Source organism: Lygodium microphyllum, chromosome 23, assembly GCF_053477565.2.
Source record: "Lygodium microphyllum isolate KBCC chromosome 23, Lygodium_microphyllum_v1.1.10, whole genome shotgun sequence".
NCBI lineage: Eukaryota > Viridiplantae > Streptophyta > Polypodiopsida > Schizaeales > Lygodiaceae > Lygodium > Lygodium microphyllum.
The window spans coordinates 117195901-117213047 of record NC_141157.1 but is presented as its reverse complement, the minus strand read 5'-3'; positions in this window follow the sequence as shown (position 1 = coordinate 117213047).

Here is a 17147-nt window from a genome sequence, read left to right as displayed (position 1 = left end):
TAATGGTCTCATAGTACAATTTTGATGAGGGTCTTCTACAACTCAGGTTTCTTTTAATTCAACAATCCAATTGCGTGCTAGTCTCTGCACTTGATACCTAAGTATCTCATGCTTATCCTCAAGATCTATTACTCTTTGAATCAAACAAGATAGCTCCATTTTATCTTAAAAATGTTGGGGATCCTCGGTCTAACTACCATGAAACCTAGAAAAATCATCAACCATCTCAACCAATTAGCAATCACACTCAATTGATGTATGCATGTAGTTACATCCTGAAGGTCGCACATGGCCATACTGACAAAATATTTCTTCTAAGAGAAAAGTACACATAGCATTTGTTGTCTTAGTACGTGGAGCTCTCCCTTCCACTTAATTAGTCAAGTCTTCATGAGCAAGTACAAGATACCTCATTTTCCAGACATGTAGGCATCGTGACTAAGTCCACCACCCACTTAAAATGAAAAGACAATGGGTATGTGGGTTGCAATCCATCCTGATGTGTCAAAGCAAATGAATACACTTGACATGTTGTACATGTTTCCACAAAGTGAGAAATATCCGTATGTATACCCTGCCACCAATATCTTTCTTTGATCTTTGCAAAAGTACCCCAAACACCTCTATGACCAGCCCACAAGCTTTCATGAAATTCTTGCATAACATTTACTTATGAAGCTCTATCACCCAAAACTCACAATGGCATACCTTGTTTCTTTTTAGCATGTTTCCATAAGTATCCATCTTTTAAGAAAAATCCATAGGCTTTCCTCTTGATCTTCTTAAGCTTCTCATCTGACCATTCATCTCTCTTTGTTAACGTATTGAGGTATTGACCAATTCTCAGCCACTCTCCTACATATTTGTCTTCCAAAAACACTTCTACACAAGATGCAAAAATCTAAAGTGTCTTCTCTTTGTTTTCCAAGCTTCTGTTAATCCTGTAGAAACACCTTGCATTGCTAAATTCACTCTTGCAACATCATTTTTAGTTGCAAGAAAGTCATCTTCTTCCTTCTCATACATCATCCCATCTTCATTCTCATAGCGTGCTCGAGATAACATGTTTGCATTGGGTTATCTCTTCCTCCAATATGCTAAAATTTAGGGTTCAAAGATTTGATGTATGCAATCTAGCGGAGCATAGCAATGTATGGGATTGCACAACTAGTAATCATACCCCATACGAGAAAACAGTTAGTCTCAATGACTACACAAGCATGCATAAAATACTCCTTATTGTCAAGATTGTGGGAGAGAAGGAAGGAGTCTCACTTGTAGCTTTCTTGCTTGCACAATGGGGGAAGACACACAAGGGTGGAGGCTGAAAACAGTTTTCCTCTTCTTAGTTGTGTAAGCCAAAAGAACTCTCATACAAAGAAATAGAAGAACCCTATATATGGGTCTCAAACCAAACTCAACTAACTAAGGTGGCATACTAACTGAGCCACGAACTAGAGTAGATAAGGATAGCTATTATGTAGCTATTATTCATGGGCAGTGTACCAACCGCATCTGCAACTAACACGTCGGTGACATAAATGCACAACGGTCACCCTGGCATATCACGAGTGGAGCTCGATATCTCAACTCTCCCCCTTGAGCTCAATCCCAATTCCTGCACATCAAGCAGGTCTCTGAACTTGCGCAGCTTCTCTGCGCCCAATGCCTTCGTAAATATGTCAGCTACCTGATCCTCTGTGCTGACATAAACTAGATCAATAAGACCTAGTAAAACCCTCTCCCGCACATAGTGATAATGCACCTCAATGTGCTTTGTTCTAGCATGATAGACTGGGTTATTTGCCAAGTGTATACTACTCATGTTGTCACAATAAATGACAACTCGCCCATCTGTAGACTGATGCATATCATAAAGTAGCTTATGCAACCAAGCTACCTCACATGCAGCCATTGCTGCACCCCTGTACTCAGCCTTTGTGCTCGACAAGGCAACTGTAGGCTGTTTCTTACTGCTCCAAGTGACTGCAGCACTCCCAAAAGAGAACACATATCCACTGGTAGATCGTCTATCAGAAATACTACCAGCCCAATCAGCATCAGTGTATCCATGCAGCTGTATCTGAACCCCAGTCTCATAAAATAGTCCATATTGCAATGTGGACTTCACATACCTGAGTATGCGTCTAGCCGCATCCAAATGCGATTTCCTTGGAGCTTGCATAAACTGACTTACCAATCCAACAGCATAGCTCAAATCTGGCCTGGTAATAGTCATATAAATCAAGCTTCCTACTATGCGTCTGTACATAGTAGGGTCTTCCAGAAGCTCACCTGCATCTGCGCTCAGCTTCACATTCTGCTCCAAAGGAACTGAAATAGGCTTACAGCCTGTCATCCCATATTTGGACAACATGTCCAATCCATACTGCCTCTGCAAGAGCTGTATCCCACTTGATGATCTAATCACCTCAATGCCCAAGAAATAACGCAGCTCTCCCAAATCCTTCATCTCAAACTTCTGCTTCAATAGCATTTTCACATGAAGGATATCTTCATCACTGTCACCTGTCATAATCAAATCATCAACATAAATGACAAGTAGCATAATATCTTTCTCTGTTTTTCTCACATAAAGTGAGAAATCTGCCTTGGAAATCTGAAAGCCAATAGTGACAAGATACTGTCCTATCTTGTCAGACCATGCTCTAGGTGCTTGCTTCAAGCCATACAAGGCTTTCTTCAACCTGCAAACAAACTCAGGATGAATATCATGCACATAACCTGGTGGCTGCTCCATATAGACCTCTTCTTGCAAATCACCATGCAAGAAGGCATTCTTTACATCCATCTGATGTAAAGACCATCCCTTTGATGCAGCCATAGCAATGACTGCTCTTACGGTTGCCATCCTTGCAACCGGACTGAATGTTTCTTCATAGTCAATGCCATATGTTTGTGCATACCCCTTGACTACTAATCTTGCCTTGTATCTGTTCACAGAACCATATGCATTGTGCTTCACCTTATAAACCCACTTACAGCCAATTGCATTTTTACCTTTAGGCAAAGGTACCAATTCCCATGTAGCATTTGCTTCCAAGGCATCCATTTCTTCATCCATGGCTTTCTCCCATTTTTCTTTTCCCATGGCTTGCTCAAAAGAAGTGGGTTCTGGTTCCTGTATCACCTTGACCATATATGCATAGTGAATGGCTGTAAATCCATCATATTTCAGCCTATCCACAGGATACCTAACTCTGGTAGACTTGCGCAAAGTGGGTTCACTCCCAGGTGCTCTCAAAACATCCCTGGTCTTCCTTACTCCAGGTGTAACAATAGAAGGAATACCCAACTCATCATCAATGCTCTGTTCTGAGCCACTGGATTCACCATCCACATAAGAGTGACCTGCATTCACATCAAACATGGGCTGATCAACCTTCTCTTTTCCTTTTCGTGATACCTGCATACCACTATCTGCATTACTTTGAGAAGATTCTCCTGATCTCAATCTGCCTGTCCATGGCGAAGAATGTGAACCACTGCTAGAGGACGCTCCAGGTCCACTAATATTTTGTGACTGCTGCTGTGAATTCTATGCAGCATTACCATTTTGTGCATCTACATCATCAATCACATTTACTGGTTTATACCAGCTACTCATCTCATCAAAAACAACATCTCTGCTCACTGTAAACTTACGAGTAGAAGGGTTATAGTATCTATACCCTTTTTGCTGCAGAGAGTAACCAATAAAGATGCACTTCTCAGCTTTTGGATCCAACTTGGATCTCAACTCATCTGGCACATGTACATAGGCAATGCAACCAAAAATTTTCAAATGAGAAATATCTGGTTTCCTACCAGTATACCTCTCCTCTGGAGTCATTCCATGTATTGTTGCAATGGGAGTCCTGTTCATTATGTAGACTGCTGTAGCAACTGCTTCAGCCCAATAAAAATCTGGCAGGTCTTTTTCATTGAGCATGGCACGAGACACCTCTCCAATATGTCTGTTTTTTCTTTCTGCAATTCCATTTTGCTGTGGGGTATGACTACATGAATATTGCTGCTTTATGCCATGCTCCTGCAGGAACCTTGCAAACTCATTTGAGAGGTACTCTCCCCCTCCATCTGACCTTAGGCATTTTACTTGCAGACCTATTTCTTTTTCAACCATAGCTTTAAGAGTTTTGAAATGCCCAAAAACTTCACTTTTCTTTTTCATAAAATACACCCAAACTTTTCTGCTATAGTCATCAATAAAACTGACAAAATAATGACAGCCTCCAAGAGATGCAGCTTTAGTAGTCCACACATCAGAGTGGATTAATTCCAATGGCTTCTTACTCTCTTGAACATGTCTAGGAAATGGTTTCCTTGCCTGTTTTCCAAACTGACAGGCTTCACATACCTTATGCATTTCTGCAACCTTGAATTTAGGCAATCCAGCAACAATATTTTGGGCCTGCATTGATTTAAGTCGCTGTACATTAACATGACCAATGCGTTTATGCCAGATATCAATATCTGCAACTACACCGGTCCCATGTACAAACATTGCTGCACTCAATTCAGACATGTCTGCATCCAACGTAAACATTCTGCCCTTCTTCTTTCCTTTTGCTATCAAGCGACCTTTATTTTTCATATCCTCAACAAAGCATCCATGAGGATTAAATCTGACCTGCAAGCCCTGCTCAACCATTTGACCAACAGAAACCAGATTCTTGGTGATATTCGGGACATGAAATACATCGGACATGTATTTCTTTTTCCGATCCTACATAGACAAAGGAATTTTTCCAATCTGCACAATCGGATGTGCAGTATCATCACCAGTCTCCACAAATCCTGGTTTTTCCATTTTCCTTGCATCCTCCATCCATTCTCCATGACCTGTCATGTGGTTTGACGCACCTGAGTCAACATACCATACATCGTTGCTTTCTTCTGCACTTGTCACAGAATTGTTCATGTGCTGCACCATGAACAAATGCTCATTTCTGTCATCACCCTGTCTACTAGAAGATGCATAATTTCCTTGTTGCAGTTTTCCATTCATGATGTCATTCTGCTTTTTGCAGCAGTCTTTAGCCATATGTCCCATTTTACCACAATAGTAGCATTCAACATTACTGTTTGCATTTTGGCCTCTTTGCCATCCACCACGACCTCTTTGGCTCCCCCTGCCTCTAGAGTTACCACGTCCTCCTCCATAGGACTGGTTTTCTTGAGTTTGCTGCATATTCTGATTTCTACCACGGCCTCCAAATCGGCCTCCTCTACCTCTGCCTCTACCTCTTCCAGCATTTGAGTAGAAGACAGCTTCCTTTGAAGTTCCTCCTGAAGAAGATGCACCACCATTTCTCTGCTCCTCAGAAATTAGAAGAGCAATCAACTCCTCAAAATCAGGAAATCATTCACGAACTGAAATGGATGTCCGAAACTGTGCATAATCCTTTCCTAGACCATTCAAGGTCACAGAAACTAAATCATCATCTTCCACTGGCGATCCAATGGAAGCAAGTGCATCTGCAATCTTCTTCACCTTCATGTGGTAGTCATTGATGCTCATATTTTCTCTTTGCACATTATGCAACTCTTGCTTGAGCTGCATTTTCCTGGCTTGCGTATTTGTGCTATACATTTTTGACAAAGTATCCCATGCCTCCTTTGGCGTACTTGCATCCTGAATATGCACAATCATAGAGTCTGAAATACTGATAGACAGCCAATACATAACTTTCCTGGCTCTCTCATGCCATGCTTTGAATGCCTGCATTTGCTGTTGATTGGGAACATCAGGAAGAACTGGTTCTTCTTCATTTCCTGCAACAAATTCCCAATATCCTTTTCCCATAAGGAAATTCGTCATTCTAAACTTCCATGCTTGGAAGTTGTTCTTGTCAAGCTTTTCAGTTATAATCTATGAAAGAGAATCAGACGCCATTACAGAATACTGCAAAAAATTCTGTCACTGCAAAAAACACAGCTTCACCCTCACAAGGGCAAATTTGCAAAACTGGCGAAAGTGGCATTTGACCACACAGTCACTTCCTAGTGACGATTTTGGATAAACAGGAACCAAGGATGATTCTGTAACTCCCAATGTCTCTGCACACAAGCATACGATGCAATTTCTATAGTAACTTTTCACCGACCTGTAGAACAATGGCTGCACAGCATAAAACTGGGCCTTTTCCTGAGTGCGTGCAGAAAACTTCCGCCTCCAAAACAGGCCCCGAAATGGCCTCAAATCAAAAAAACAGGGTCGCCAAGAGCTAAAGCCCTGTCCCGCAGCATATACTGCCCTCTTGCTTCAGCGCGCAAAGGGCGTCTCAACGTGAGACAATGCACTCCTGCAATTTCTGGCTGTGCTACCTGCAGAGATCTGCTCCCAAAACAGAAAATGAAAGCAACACTGCTCCTCTTATCAGAACACCGCGAGCTTGGCTTGCTTTCTTGAGCTCCTTACCACGAACAAGGCTCTGATACCATGTCAAGATTGTGGGAGAGAAGGAAGGAGTCTCACTTGTAGCTTTCTTGCTTGCACAATGGGGGAAGACACACAAGGGTGGAGGTTGAAAACAGTTTTCCTCTTCTTAGTTGTGTAAGCCAAAAGAACTCTCATACAAAGAAATAGAAGAACCCTATATATGGGTCTCAAACCAAACTCAACTAACTAAGGTGGCATACTAACTGAGCCACGAACTAGAGTAGATAAGGATAGCTATCATGTAGCTATTATTCATGGGCGGTGTACCAACCGCATCTGCAACTAACACGTCGGTGACATAAATGTACAACGGTCACCCTGGCATATCACGAGTGGAGCTCGATATCTCAACACTTATCACATTTAAGGGTTGTCACAATTCTCCATAATTCTCTTTTTACTTGTGGATACCTTCTTTGTTGTTCAATCAATACTTTAGCACCAAAGCGTATTGCATATCTTTTCCCTTCCTCATCATTTTGCCTAATTGCCCATCCAATCCTGATTGGGCTTGTATCAAGAGTAATAATGATAGGCTTTCCATGTGAATAGTCAACCTTTCTCAATGTAGGAGTAGATTTGAAGAGATGCTTTAATTTCTTCATTGCTTTCTGATGCTTCCTTTTCTAATGAAATCTCTGAACTTTCCTCATAAGTTGATATAGAGCATTGGCTACATGTGCAAAGTGAGGAATCCATATCAAATAGAACACACATGCACTTAAGAATCTCCGCGCCTTTGATACATTCGTGAGTACATCTTACATTCTATCAATCCCATCTATTTTTGCTCATGATGATCTTTGCCCATACGGCCCACACATATGCCCAACAATCAAAACCTCTTCAACTCCAAAGACAAACTTTTGTCCAGAAAGAGTTAAATGCACCTCTTCTAGACACATCTAAATCCTCTCACAAACCACAATATGGTCTGCAAAAAACCGTATGCATCCATGAGCATCCATCTCTTCATTCTTTTTATCCACTGTGCACCCTTTGATTGGAACATCATCCAAGAAAGGCATTGTCAATTGTGGTATAAAATCCTTGAGTATGCTATACATAGCATTTGTCATGTGTGCCACTGAGTTTATTGCACCGTGCAGAAGAGTACACATCCGAATTAACCCCAAGGGAGTCTTCATGGTTGTGATATCCCTGCTTTCAATTGAAAGCTGAAAGTAATCATACCCCAAGTAAAGATTAGCCAAATAATAGATCGCTCTACCTGTAAAAGCCTCTGTAAATTTATCAACCACAGGACCTGCACCCACATTTCTTATGGTCACTTTATTGACCCATTGCATATCTTGAATAAATCTCAAATCCCCATTCTTTTTTGGCACAGTAAACCAACGATTTGAGTATGGGGCTGAAGAAGGCTCCAAGATCTTCATGCGAATCTTTTCATTTAGTAAATCCATCAGATTTGGAAGGTAAGCTTTAGGCACTAGAATAGGCCTCAAGTTCCATGGTACATATGGCACAGTAGATATTACCATAGGAGAGACAAGATTTGGATCCACACAACCTATTTCACTTGGCTGAAATGTAAATGCCTTTCCATGCCTAGCCAACATCTGCATAAAACAGTCTCTCTTAATTGGAAAAAGAAACCCTTCTGCATGAACTTTCAATTTCTCTAATGTTTCAAATGTAAACTGATGACCTATATCTTGAGGATCTCGTAAGCTTGGATGCCTTGACACTTTTTCATACAAACCCTCACTTTCTGGTGGATGTGGAAAAGCAATTAGTTTTACATTTTTGTCAACTATCTTATACCTTGTCTCCACAAGTGCTTCATCCCATTGTAATCCATCCTGCTGCTGCTGCTGAGCAAACAATGCTATAACATCATACATGTCCAAAGAACATACTGAAAACACTCTGTTTTTAGCCTAATTTTTTGCATGTATAGTTGTTGAAATTTCAGTCATAGTTTCATTAATATTCAGCCCATAAAAGATGCCTTAAATGCCTTCATTTTCAGTTTAACAGCCCCAATGTTCTTAGTTCCTTAGTAGCCCGTTTCATGAACTATTTGCTCTAAATTGAGAATAATCAATAGTAAATATATGCTTCATTCCATCAAGAGGCGAGTACATCCTTTGAATAGCACTACTGTAGCCCGCATTACAATAGTGCTTAATGAATATCTAGGTCTTTGGATTCCCTTGCATTTGGAGTGAAAGGATACTCTTGAAGCGTATCCTAATTTCTAGGATGATTAACACAAACAGTAAGAAATTAGAGTGCTTTTCTCCCATCCTTGCTTCTGACTCTTGCATAAGCAGAACCATCATCAAGCACCTTTGTTTCCATGCACACTCTTGTAATATAGGGCTATCCCAAAATCACTACATATGAGAAATTATATTGCACAAAGAAGTGTTGCTCTTCTTGTACATCACCAATCATCACTTTTACATTAGGACATGTAGCATAAAACTCTCCCGATGAATTATTTGCAGCCCTCATATGCCAACCATGATCAGTGTCTACAGGCCATGTACCATTTTCATACAATTCATGCTCAATGTCATTTATCGCAGACCCATGGTCAAGTAAAGCAATACAATGAGTTTCACATTCCTCTACTTTCACTACCATTTTAGTGGTAGCCCTGGCCCAATGATTTCTTGTGTAATGACTTCGAGGAATAAATTCTAGAGTCTCTTCCCCATATTGTTGCATCTGCCTTACTCCACCATGCATATTGCTACAAGACAATGCATTTTCAGGGATTTTCTTCTATTTTCCACATGATGTCCACTAATTAGTAGGAATTTAGAAATAAAGAGAAAGGGGCATTGAAGGAGTGCTGGAAAGGGCATTTAACACCTTAAGGAAGAGAGAGAGAGCTCATTTTCACTTATAGGTTTGAGAGAGAGAGATAGAGCTAACAAGATGTTGTAGGAGACCAAGTGAGTAGAAGTCGCATCGATTCACATGATTCGAGTGCATATAACTCCTACCGGTGATCTACCTTAGTTTTTTATGTGTCATAGATTGTATCTACAGCTTGTGGGACCTTGGGGGTTGGGAATCAAGCCCAAAATGAATCAAATTTGAGTTGCACTATGATTTTGGGCAGATGGGATCAGATGGTCAGATTCCTAGAATCAAATACTCCAATTTGGCCAAGAACATCTAATTGTTAAAAATCAAAGAGGAGGGATTTACGGCCAAAGCCCCCCCTAGCACCCAAGCGTCCTCCTGCTCCAAGTATTGCTCAACAGAGAGACCTCTCGCGGCGGGTTCGGTCCACGTTCCCGGCGCAGTCAACAAACCCCTTGGTTAGGGTCAGGCAGACAGTCGGGGGTAATTGAAGCTGCCTCTCACCTTCAGGCCTTCAATTTGAAGTATAGGTACTTATTTATTTTGTAATTCATTGGTCAAACAAGTCAAACAATGCTCTAAAATCTCTAGCAAGCACAAACATTTCCATTGATCGATTTTTGTTGTTGGCAAACTGCTAAGGAGGGAATCCTTCCTTTCGAATGCATCCAGCACTCAATCCAGGGTGTCTTGCAACTTGGCAAGATCCCTTATATTCTGGGTTAGGGCGTACCCTATTAACCCAACTTGGTCAAACCCTAAAGTTCATTGGATACTTCAGTTTCCAGTTTTTAACCTCCCTTACTTAGAAGGATATCAAAGTATACATCCTTTTTGCAAGATAACTTGCGTAAGGATCCACCATCCTTGTTGTGAGAATTTAGCCTTTCTTCTTGTGAATCAATCACAAGACCATATGACTTCGTACTTGCCGCGCAAGTCCTGCATCGTACTATGCGATAATGGGGTTACGAAACAATCCGTTTCAGTTTTTTTAAGCTGACGTTTGTCAGACCGAGGGTTTCCTAGCTTTATTATTTTCTTTTAAGAAACTCAGGGACAAACCCTAGTTTCTTTTATGTTTACAATTTACATACTCTACACTCAAGGAATGTGGGCAAGTATTTAAGGTATAAACGTTTCTTGGATTTTAATTCATTCCCAGTGAATATTTTGCAGCATAGGTATTTCTAAGTCTATATTAATTTGGTTAACTTTAGAAGGTAATATCAAGATCACCTCCGCATGATTTGTTATCTATGTTTCAATTGATTTTTCAATCCTAAACTTTATCGATTTGAGGTAAGGTAAATTCAATTAATCTTCCTTTTTCCTTGCGAACAAAACTCATGCTAAATAAGCAATCTTTCCCTTGCTAAGTTATGCAGTTAGCAATGATAACTTCCTAGAGTTTAAGCATCGTAAGAAACCTTTCATGATTCGCATCTTCCATGATGATTCGTTGTAAAAAGAATAGGGGTTAATAGTGCAAGATGCAGTTTTATACCTTCTAGGCTTAACCGAAGAATACTACTTTAGTAGGTAAATAATCTTGCTCATAATTCGTTTCAATGCATAATGCTATTTGAAGAAAAACTATGTTTATACTTAATTTATTTTGCATGTTCCATTAAACTAAATTCCTTCGTCATGAATAACTAGGACAAAATATATCTTATCCCTAACAATTCATCTTGCACGATTGAATTACAATCGATATAAAATTAAAAAGGAAAAACCTGGGTTTGGGGTGAGATATCCACATGGATATCGGGAGATGACCCTCCTGCAGCTACTCCTTGGACTTTCTTAGGAGGCATCGCAATTGTAGTCCTTCCAATGTGGAAGTAGCTTTACACTCTTTTTTGAAATTCCAGCGTCGCTCCCTTGCACGTCAATACCCTTCTTCTCTTTTTCGAGTAGAGCCCCCCCTGGCACCCAAGCGTCCTCCTGCTCCAAGTAACGCTCAACGGAGAGACCTCTTGTGGCAGGTTCGGTCCACGTTCCCAGCACGGTCAATAACCCCCTTGATTAGGGTCAGGCAGGCAGTCGGGGGTAACTGAAGCTACCTCTCCCTTCAGGCCTTCATCCTGAAGTATCCCATTGGCTCAATTTTCCGGGAAGGTGGGTAGGACCTTTGGGTTTGAGGACTTTGACTTGGTGTCCAAGTACGTTACTTGGCTACATCCCTAACGTGCCAAGCCCTAACTAGTACTTGAGGTTTTTTATTGAATCGGCTAGCTACGTCTATACGAAACCCTAGCAGTCATGATGCCACAAATGACTTGGGTAAATTGACCTACTTGTCTTTGACAAGGACAATTCTTTCCTAGAGATGAAATACTTGGTCTAAGGTTGCAAAAGGTTACAATACATGTAAACATGTAATTCATTACTTCCACATACCATAAGATCCGCAATAGCCCTATCCCTTTTTAGTTAAAGTCAAAAGGCAAGATAATTTGAAGAGTAGCCTACATAGGGCTTACTAGGATTTAAATTAAGGGATAACACCTACAACCTTGTGTCTAAGTATTTGCATTTCATGTTTTCTTTATAAGCCATGCAATCATTCCTAATACTACATGATGAATGAAATTTGCGAAAGTATAAGTGCGACCCTTAGATACAACAACATTGTGAATGAAGTTCATGCAATACTAAGGCAAGAGTCGATTTAATCTATTTGCAAGCATCATTTTCCATGCAACTTATAAGATCGGGGTTCTTTATCATGCCGTGAAACAGAAGTTAATAAATCCCTCACGCGAATCATAACGAAGGGAGTTATTGACTAAATGCAAAATGCTCCTTTCCTACATGACCAATGCACTTTAACAATTTCCCCTTTAACCCTAGGCCATATGTGGCTTTCACTTTGAAAATGCACGACAAGACAGTTTGCAACTAAGTTCATAGGGAGAATAAGTGCTTTTCATTCATAACTTTGTAGATGCATGATATGCACGGATCCTTTATCTATAATTTATCGAATGTACTATTATCACTACCCATGAATTAATGATAACGTAGAATTAATTTCCCTATGGAATTAAGCGTATTTAAAACATCTCTTCATGTGGAAATATATTCACGGAACCTGGATTTGTGGATCCGCGGTGATATCCACGTGTAAGTCCGGGGAAGAACCTCCCGTAGGCGCGCCTTGCAACTTCTTGGGAGCCATCGTTAGCGTGCTTACGGACTTCCGGTTTGCCTTTACCCTTACTCGTTCGGTGAGTCTTCTCCAACTGTTGCGAGCGCTTCAAAATTGTACGCCGGAGATCCGTTCCAAAGTGCGGATCCTTGAGAGTACCGGGCTCACGGGTTTTTGGGTTTATGGAAGGCCCGGTTTTAAGACTGAAAAGCCCGCATAGGACCAAGGCTTATGGCCTTAACCTTAGAAGCTTCTTAAAGAAGCTTCTAAGAAGCTTCTGGGAATCAGCAGCGACGTCGAGGGGGGGGGGTCCCAATGATTGGGAAGAAAAAGACGTGGTCAAGGCGGGGATGGGCGGCGGCCTGGTGGTCTCCAGCAAGGCGGCGGCATCCTGACGGCGGCTCCCCAGCGGAATAGCGACTCCCCCCCTCCTCGGATGCAGCACGGTGACTGCCGGCCTGAGCAGGCGGCGACCTCAAGCCCTCTTCGCAATCCTTCTCCTCCTCCTCTGCACGGTGACCAGTCTCCGGGCCTCCTCCTCAGCACGCAAGCGGGTGTTTATATAGGCATTGGGGGGGGAGAGAAGGGCTCCACCACGTGGCCCCTTGCATGGGTTCCCCCCCTCCCATGCAGCCCACGGCTCTTCCATGTCCCATCCCCCCACACTCCCTCTTCTCCAGCCGTGCATCGGCTGGGGAAAAGGGATAAAAATAAAAAAAATTTGCCTTGATAATATTCAATTTGCCCCTCCCAAGAGGGTGTTTACGTGTGATTTGCGGGTTTGAACTCTCGGATTTGCCTTGCCAATGCGGAGGTCCCAATTTCTTGCATGTAGGTCACAGATCACACTGCCGGTAATTCCAACAAGAAGGATAACCTTTGCACGAGGTTTACGCGGTGTGTGGGAAGTCAATATTCACGGGTGGGAATATTACAGATAGGAATCATAACGATTAATGACCATAGGGAGATAGCAAAGAAATTATATATGGCTTCAAGAAAGGAACTAGTAATGAGGATGATAGTAAAAAAAAAGAAGAGGACGAGAGTGATAGATTTGAGGAAGAAGAAAGTGAGGATGAAATTTCAAGAAGTGACTCAAACCCAAAGGTTTCATCAATACTAATTGAGAAAATGAAGGGGAGAAAAAACCTCTAATATTAGAAAGAAGTCAAGAATACATGTTAGACATTCAATAATTTCAAAAGTATGTTAAAATTTTTAAAAATATAGATTTCATCCTTCATCTGAAGAAAAATGAATTTTATTTCTGGTAAAGGATGAATAAGTACCATTTGAATAACTTTCAAAGAAAGAACAAAATAGAGTTCAAGCTATGAATGTTAGAATAGAATAAGTTTAGGAGAGGATATTGATTGAAGAAGATGAAGAAGGGAAACTAGAGGAATTAGAAAGATTGATGGAATGACCTCAACTTCTATTAGAAGAGAGAGAGTTGCTGGGGAAAATGTTGAGTCTTGACATGATTGAAGGAGAGAAAAACAAATGAAAAACAATTAGTAATAACTATCCAAATCTCTTTGTAACATCTTACACAAAAATTAGATGTATGGGAGGGAAAGGGATAAAGATTTAACTTAAGGAAATTGCCAAGCCAGTTTGTCAAAAATCAAAACCCTTAAATTAAGAACAAATTTTTGTTTTAAAAGAAGACGTTGAAAAGTTGTTGCAACCACGATTTATTTATGCTCTTGAATATTCAAAGTGGGTAAGCACAATAGTCATGGCATGAAAGAAAACTAGAGGATGGCAAATTTGTGTAAACTATAAACCTCTAAATGCAGTTGCAAAGAGAGACCATTATCCACTTCCTTTCTATGAGATGGAAGGATTGAGGTGCGGCTGGGATTCAGTAGACAATGTGAGAGTGAGAGACAGAGTTGAGGCACGACACCCAAGAGAATAGACTAAATGAGTGTAACCAGAAAGTGCAAAGTACAACCCTTAAACCTTAGGGTTGTAGGGGGTGTTCACACCCGACACACACTAAGTGTCCAAATGTGTGTAACATAAGCACACATAAGTACATACGACTATAAGACCATAAGTCTGGGGGAAAAAACCTCTCCTACCGAGAGTAAAAAGTCCCCCAGTGTCCTACTGATCACCGACACTCCCATATGAGCATAGGCGTAAGTGAGGCATGAGTCAAATACCCAACAAACCCCCCTGGAGTGACGAGTGATCAAGAGTATAAGGATCATCCGCCACCAAAGGATATCAAATTTAAGCATCGCGAAATGCTTCAAATTTGTCACGAGGAAGAGCTTTGGTGAAGATGTCTGCCACATTACTGGTGGTAGGACAATAGACAAGGCTGATATCACCTGCATGTAGCCTCTCTCTGACAAAGTGATAATGAATCTCAATGTGTTTCGTGCGAGCATGAAACACTGGGTTCTATGCCACTGCAATGGCACTCTGATTGTCAATGAACAAAGGAGTAGGCTCAGTAACAGATACATCCAAATCAGCTAGCAAGCATCTAAGCCATACGCATTCAATTGTGGTAGTGAAAGCTGCCTTGTATTCAGCTTCACATGACGATGTGGCAACAGTGGATTGTTTCTTGCTAAACCAAGAAATGCAAGAAGAGCCAAGAAAGAAACAATTGCCACTAGTGGAGTGACGTGTATCATAATCACTAGCCCAATCAGAATCACTGTAAGCATGTAACTGCAGTGGTCCCCCCTTGGCATAAAGCAACCCAAGAGAACAAGTACCCTGCAAGTAGCGAAAAACACGCTTCAAAGCTTGCCAATGTGACATACATGACTAATGCATATACCTGCTCAAAGCTGAAACTACAAACTGTATGTCTGGCCTAGTATTGCATAGATAGATAAAACATCCAACTGCAGGAGCATATGTATGTATATCAAACAAATCACTGTCATCATGTAATGACAGTTTCAGTCCAAGTTCTGTGGGAGTACAAACTGGCTTGCAATCCTGTAAGCCAAACTTCTCAAGAAGCTGCCCAATATACCTTGACTATGATAGCCCAATACCTCAAGCATTATGTATGAACTGGATGCCCAAGTAGTAATGCAAAACTCCCAAGTCAGACATGTCAAAAGTTTGCTGCAAATTTTGTTTGAATGCTGAAATCTGATCACCATGTGTTCCAGTGAGCAAAAGGTCATCAACATAAAGACATATGATCAGCATAGATCCCCCTTCTTTACATACGTAAAGGGTAGACTCAGATGAGCTGTTTAGAAACCCCTGACCAAGCAAGAAAGCATCTATTTTTGCATACCAAGCTCTAGGAGCTTGTTTCAAACCATACAGTGCCTTTTTGAGCTTGCATACCAAATGTTCTGAGCCTTCAACTGCAAAACCAATGGGCTGTTGTACATAAACTTTCTCCTGAAGTTCCCCATGTAAAAATGTAGTCGTCATACGAGAAGTAGGAGCAAATGTCTCCTCATAATCAATGCCCTTTTTCTGTGCGTAGCCTTTAGCTACCAGCCGTGCCTTGTATTTATCAATGGATCCATCTGCTTTTCTTTTTAGTTTGTAGACCCATTTCGTTCCAATGGCTTTCTTTCCAAATGGCAAGGACACCAAATCCCAAGTTTGATTCTTAGTAATAGAATCTAATTCAGCTTGCATAGCTACCATCCAATGCACACTATGTTGTGCATCCTCATAGCATTCAGGCTCTTCATTATCAAAAGTACTTACTGCCATAATAAACTCCATGGTATGTGCCGAATTATGCAAACGAGTTTGCCTTCTAGTATGACCAGCCATGGGTGCATCCAAAGGACTATCTTGCATAGTCTGCAAATACCATCTAGGTAGCTGTCTAGCATCCTGACTGTGTGCAAGCTCTTGCTGAATTTCAATTTCAGCATGATGTTGAATATTCTGATCAGCCAATGGCTGAATTTTTGCACTTTCCATAAGAGCAGCTGGCTGAACATTAGGTTCATTTTCTGAACCTCTAGCTGAATCACCAAAAGTAATGGGCAGCAACCCTTCAAAAACATCACGGGAAGCCTGATATGTATCCAAACCAGCCAAGGATAATTTTGATTTTTCATAAAAAACAACATCCCTGCTGACAAAAACCTTCTTTGTAACGAGATCATAGAGTCTGTAGCCTTTGCTCTCATTTCTATATCCCATAAAAATGCACTTAATAGCCTTTTTGTCCAATTTTTTTCTAAGTACCTGTGGAATATGGGCATAGGTAAGACACCCAAAGGTACGAAAGTGACCAACAGAAGGTTTACGGCTGTTCCAAGCCTCAAAAGGTGTGATGGTCTTCAAGGCTTTGGTAGGGCATCTGTTCAAAATATGGAAAGCACACATGACTGCTTCCATCCAAAAACTATGAGGCAAGCTCTTTGCCTTCAGTATACATCTGGCCATCTCCATGAGTGACCGATTCTTCCTCTCTGCTACCCCATTCTGCTGTGGAGTATAAGCTGTAGTATACTGATGGACTATGCCCTTCTGCTGCAAAAAAGAATTCAGCATAGAGGACATGTATTCCCCCCCTCGGTCCGAATGGAGAGTCTTAATCTTGCATCCAGATTGGTTTTCAACAAGTGCACTGAAAGCCAAAAATGCATCATACACTTCAGACTTCTTTTTCAAATAGTAGACCTAGCAAAAACGTGTAAAGTCATCAATGAATATCACAAAATA